Source organism: Mandrillus leucophaeus, unplaced genomic scaffold, assembly GCF_000951045.1.
Source record: "Mandrillus leucophaeus isolate KB7577 unplaced genomic scaffold, Mleu.le_1.0 Scaffold815, whole genome shotgun sequence".
In the NCBI taxonomy this organism is placed as follows: Eukaryota; Metazoa; Chordata; class Mammalia; order Primates; family Cercopithecidae; genus Mandrillus; species Mandrillus leucophaeus.
Window position 1 is genome coordinate 129,598 of NW_012108864.1, and position 6,350 is coordinate 135,947.

Sequence of the window (6,350 nt, forward strand, 5' to 3'; positions counted from 1 at the left end):
GCCTTCCCTTCCTTCTCTGTTATCATTTTTGTGACCAAGATAAATTTAAAATGCATTTGTTATATACTCTGTGTTTTATACTTTGACATCAATTAATCTTTGCTCACGAAAAAAAAGTTAGGACCCTTTAGCATTAATACACATAGTAAAAAATACTGGAAAAGTTTTTAAATTGTTACTAGCACTTAGGCAAGTTAAATTCGCAAGCAGTATTTTTTTCTGAAATGCATTGATCAGCAGTAAGGCACAAAATAAACTAAATCACATTTCACATCTCCTTCAGTGGTGTTTTTGAAATTCTGAGTAATGACCCTGGTTGAGCCATTAATGCAAATCCTCAAAACTTAAGTAGTTTCTTGATACTTTTCATTTTGAGGCATCTTTTAAAGAAACAACAGATGCTTCTCCACATGCATTCAAAAAAATCAATAAAATTAATCAATAACACTCTCCACAGGTAATAAATGCTCAGAAGCATTTCTGCCTATCTATATTGATTGAGAGAATTGCTTCAAATCGGTTCTGATGTGTATAAAAATCATTTCCTTATTGATCAGAGTTTCTCTTCCCTCTCTGATATGTTATTTCATATATGGCACACAATGGTTTTTGTCTCTATTCTTGTATATTTGTGATAAATTTCTTATGATCTGTGTATGAGACTCATTTGATTAAAATATAAAATGAGTATTTTTGTTTCTTTGGGGAAACCTATTGCTCAAAATTTAATCAAATAATGAATAATTATGAGAAATTACTGAAGTTATTGTAATGAGAAACATAATGATGTATTTCATTCACAATTTTATTATTTATAATAAGCTTAAAAGATCTGAGTTTGCTTCTATTTCTTATAACAAAGCTCCATTCATGCAGACACATGCCTCTAATCCAGAATGACACTATTACTGATTATATAAATAATAGAAAAGTGCATAGTTTTAGTCAATTGCTGACTCATAATATTGCTGGAAAATGTAACATGTTCAAACCTATAAGTGAATTTTGTAACTTTTTTCCTAGTGTATGTGTTATGTGTTTGGACATAGAGTAATAAGAAAAATATTCTGAATTTTCTGAACATAAAGAAATTTAAAGTTTTGATAGAAATAACATTTAATAATTCTCATTAAAAATGACTGTATTTAATTAACCCAACTGACTTATATATCCACAGTTATCTTAACTAACAGTACCTGATAACTGGTGGCTCACTGGGGAAACTGTATTTGATCAATTAAAGAGTCCCCCAAGGAAATACAACTCTTAACTCTTGATACACTAACTAGTGTTGTGAATTATTCCTCTAACAAAAAATCAAATATTTCTGTCAACATGATTTAATAAATTTCATAACTAACATAGGGTGCTCCATTAAAAAAATGACATCATTTGGCCAGTTAATACACCACCACAGTAAGTTTACCTCAACCAGTATCTTCTTCAAACTTGGACTTTTTAACAAGTTTCATGCCTCTTAGCCATTTTTCCTTGGAATTTCAGGGAATAGGAATTTTCATATTGACAACTGAGGTCCAATACCTCTGTCTACCTTAGATGATTTTACTTTACCAATCCATCAAATTAATTTTGTATTTTCTTAATTCTTAAAACAAATTGAGACCTCTCAGCAAAACAATAACTTTTTTTTTCAGGAACAATTAGTGTAAAGAATTGGATAAAATATGTTCACTGTATTCAAAAATATTATTTGGGGGAGGCTAAGGGGATGTTTGTCAATATAGAAAACATAAGCATTGGGAAGAAAATATAGTCTGGTTTGTTTCCCCTCTATCAAAATTTAAATGACAATTTTTAAATAACATCTTAATATAAAATACTTACCTAAAGATGTGGAAGTGTCTTTTCTGCCCACTAAAGCACTGGGTACATCGGATGGTCTCCTGAAACTCTAAAAGAATAGGGCAACCTTCCTGAGTTTCTCACTTATTCCCAGGAAACTAGTTGTACAATCAGATTCTTGGAATCAATAGATGCCACTAGGGTGACCGTGAATATAAAATTTTTGAAATATTTGACTTACATACAAATTAATTTAAATATATTCCTAGAGATGAGCATAGATTCACACTGGAAACTGGAGTGGCACATTCAAGAGAGTCTTTGATAGATACATCTCTCCGTCATGTTGCATTTTAGTAAGGGCAGCTTAATCAAAGTGGAAGGGATGACATGGAGCCAATCGGGGGAAAAAAAAAAATCTGGGCATATCATAAAGGATAAGCGCATGCGCTTTGGAGTCATATAGACCTCAAATCCGGATGTCATCACTTACAAGCTGTGTGGCCTTGGAGAAGTTGCTTTTCTTTCTAAACTTCATTTCCCTCTTCTGTAAAGCAGAGTATATGCTAGTATTTTCTAATACAAATATGCGATATGTGATATATATACTATGATAATAGTATGTTGATAATTTTAAATTTTCTGATAGCCACATTTTTAAAGAACAGGTAAAATTGATATATTTATTTATATATTTGTGTTTATATATATGGATATATTTATACTTATTAATTATATACATATAAAATATATATTAAAATCTATAAAATGTACCCAAAAGGGTATCATATCAACAGGTAATCAATATAAAAATGATTAATAGCCTATTTTTCTTCCTTTGAAACCTGGTGAGCATTTTACAATTACAGCACATCCAATTTGTACTAACCACATTTCACATGCTTAATAGCTACATGTGTGTCATGGATGCTGTAATGGATAGTACAGGTATAACCTATCCCTTAGGGTTATTGAAGAATAACATGACCTAATGCAAGTAAAGGATTTAGAACAGTGCTTGGCAAATAATAAGTACTACAAATGGTAGTGTGAAAGCTGCTACTATTATCCACTGATATTGACTATAATAGCTTCCTTGCTATGCTGGGGGAATGCAAAACTATATGGCATGGCCCCTGTTCCTGAGTACTTACAAAGTCAACAATGTAAGACAAATACATAATTAACTAGAATTTTTGACATTTTATTATCACATGACTGGTGTGAATGAAATGCAGTAAGTGCTCAGAAAAGGCAGATCTTCTACTAGGGATCTCTTGTACTAACTTGGTGAAGAAAATCATTTTGAACTAGGATTTAATAGGTAGGTTGATTTTTGTTAGCAAGTAATGGTTGGGGACCGTGGAGACAGCTAGGAAAAATACTACGCTACAGGGAATTACAGAAACAACAATCCAAAGGTAGGGAAGTGAAGAATACATTCAAGAAATGATGGCAAATTGTTTGATGGAGAGCACAGAGTTCATGTAAGAGTGTACTTGAGTTAGCAAATGCAGATTTGTATCAGAGTGTAGAGATCTTAAAAGCTGTGCTAAGATACTTGGACATTATTCAGTGTCTGAAAGAAATAGTAAAAAAGAGCAACTGATTTAGGAGCCAAAGATCTAATGTCAGCCATATTCTGCAACTGCCACATGTGCATTTTCTTACCTGGGCCAAGTCACTTCAGTTCAGCTGTTTTATTTGTAACATAAGATGGTTAGATCTAAAACAAAACAAAACCTGAGAATGTCAGAGATGAAAAGGGCCTCTTTGTTGTTGTTGCTGCTGCTATTGCTTTCATTGTTCTGTTTATATTTATGGTATTTTAGGATGAGGGTAACATTACTGAAGAAATGCCTCAGGAATTAATATAGGTAGATTTAAAATGAAAAGATCATTTTGAGAATCATTTCAGTGGTCCTAGTATCTTTAAAAAAAAAAGGATTTTAACTAATTATGTGGACATAACAGTTGGAAATAGTAATAAATGGCTGGACTGGATTATAGAAAATTGGTTTAAAAAAAGAATGGCTAGGACTTGGATTGAAGATGGAGAGGGAGGCAAAGTTAGAAATGAATTTTATTACAGTTTGGAGTCTAGAAAACAAGATAATTAGTATTCATAATAGAAATGGTAGAACCAGGGAGATAATTTGGCTGGAGATACAGGAAGAGATGTAAAATGAGAGTTTTTAGCTATTGGGTACAATTTTTAGTACATGTTATATATGCATTAGAATGTAAGTATTTAGAGAGTAATGGATATATATGAACAGTGACTTTTGCAAGAACATGAATGTTTTCATTTCAGAGTTTCACAAGGGAGTACAAACAACATTACATAAAACAATTATAAGATTAACATGAGCATTAAAGTTAAGAGCTTATGCAACTAGAGAATTCAGTGATATTCATAAAGAAGCCCCAAAGTGTGACACTTATCTGAGTCTTTTTTGCTTATTTTTAATTATTATTTTAGAGACAGGGACTTGCTGTACCACCCAGAATGGAGTGTAATGGTGGGAATAGCTCACTGCAGTCTTGAACGTCTGGACTCCAGCAATCCTACTGCTTCAGCCTCCACAGTAACTAGGACTAGAGATGCATGCCACCATGCCTGAATAATTTTCTTTCAAATTTTTTGTGGAGTTGGAGTCTCACTATGTTGCCCAAGCTGGTCTCAAACTTTTGGCCTCAAATGATCCTCCAGCCTTGGCCTCTCAAAGCATTGGGATTACTGGCATAAACCCAGTTGGCCCTAAATCTTAATTTATGTAAGAATTTCTAAAGCCAGTAAATGAAGCAAGACTTTTTGAGTAATAAAGTTTTCAGTTCAAATCCCAATTCAAGGCCGGGCGTGGTAGCTCATGCCTGGAATCCCAACACTTTGGGAGGCTGAGGTGGGTGGATTACCTGAGGTCAGGAGTTCGAGACCAGCATGGCCAACATGGTGAAACCCTGTCTCTACTAAAAATACAAAAAAAATTAGCTGGCCATGGTGGCAGGCATCTATAGTCCCAGCTACTCAGGAGGCTGAGGCAGGAGAATCACTTAAACCCAGGAGGCAGAGGTTGCAGTGAGCCGAGATTGCACCACTGCACTCAAGCCTAGGCAACAAGGGTGAAATGCCATCTCAAAAAAATAAATAAAATAAAATAAATAAATCCCAATTCAACCTTCTGTAAGTCTCCTTCATTTTCTAGGAGGAAAGAATAGCTACATCACAGAGTTGAGTGAAAAACATGTGATGTAAAAGAGAAAGTTCTAGACATTCAATAAATGAGGGCTACCATCAACTAATTCCAGTAATCCTGGATGACAAAGAAATGGGCTCAAACTTTTCTATTTAAAAATGTCATAAAGATGTTTGTGCTCCTACTTGTAACACACTGACTCTTCATACAACAAGCACGTATTAAGTACTGATAGATCAAGTTCCATGATTATTAAAAAATTGCAATAATAAGCAGCATGTATCTCAACCTTAAGGAGAATTTGGCTACATGAGAAGGAAAGTAAGTATTGAAAGGTTTAAGATAACTCCTGGTTATTCTAGGTGTACACTGTCAAAATCAAATTGACTTCTCACATGTATTTCTAAAATTAATTAAAAATTTAATAAAAATTAATGAAAACTGAAAAGTTTTATAAATTGTAGCTAGAAAAAGTGTCAATACTACACATTTTATTAGCATGAGAGTAAGAGTTTCCAAATTATGCTAGTTTATATAAAGTGATTTTTACACCCAGATAAAATTTTACCACTCAATTTGTATGGATTAATTCATTCTATAAACTTCTTCAAGGGATTCTATTGTTAGTAATGCTTAAATTAATAAGTATATTCAAATACTCAAGTTTTTATACCAAATTCAATTGAAACTGTTATGCCTAAGATATTAGTGAAACTATTTCTTAAAATAAATATGGCATATAAAGGAACTATGTTGTGTTAAGAAACTTAAAAATTTATTTGGAACTAACTTTGAGAGACCCTCCAATTTATAAAATTTGATTGGATCATTTAATAGCAGAGCAATACTTTGAGGTTAGGAGAAACTTAATTCTTGTCTTCAAAGCCAAAAGGAGTTGGAAAATTCATCCTTTAAAGTAAAATAGACAGCACCATATGTTCCTCATTGAGTCCTATTGGTCAACAGAAAAGGTATTCATTTACTAAACATGAAAATATTCTAAAGTCTTGGTAGATAAAAATAAGTATTGATTACATTTTTTAAGACATATGAAGAAGTCATAATCACTCAATGTTGATATATACTGAGTTATTTATATAAATAATAGCAGTTACAAAATTAAATCAATCTTCTCCCTAGACTGTTTATTTTCTTTCCATTCTGTGAAAAGTGTGGACATCCTTATAATTTGAACGTTAACAAAAGAAAAAAAGCAAAGCATTTTTTACATAACAGATGTTTAAACATTTATCTTTAATAGCTTCCTTGCTATGCTGGGGGAATGCAAAACTATATGGCATGGCCCCTGTTCCTGAGTACTTACAAAGTCAAGAATGTAAGACAAATACA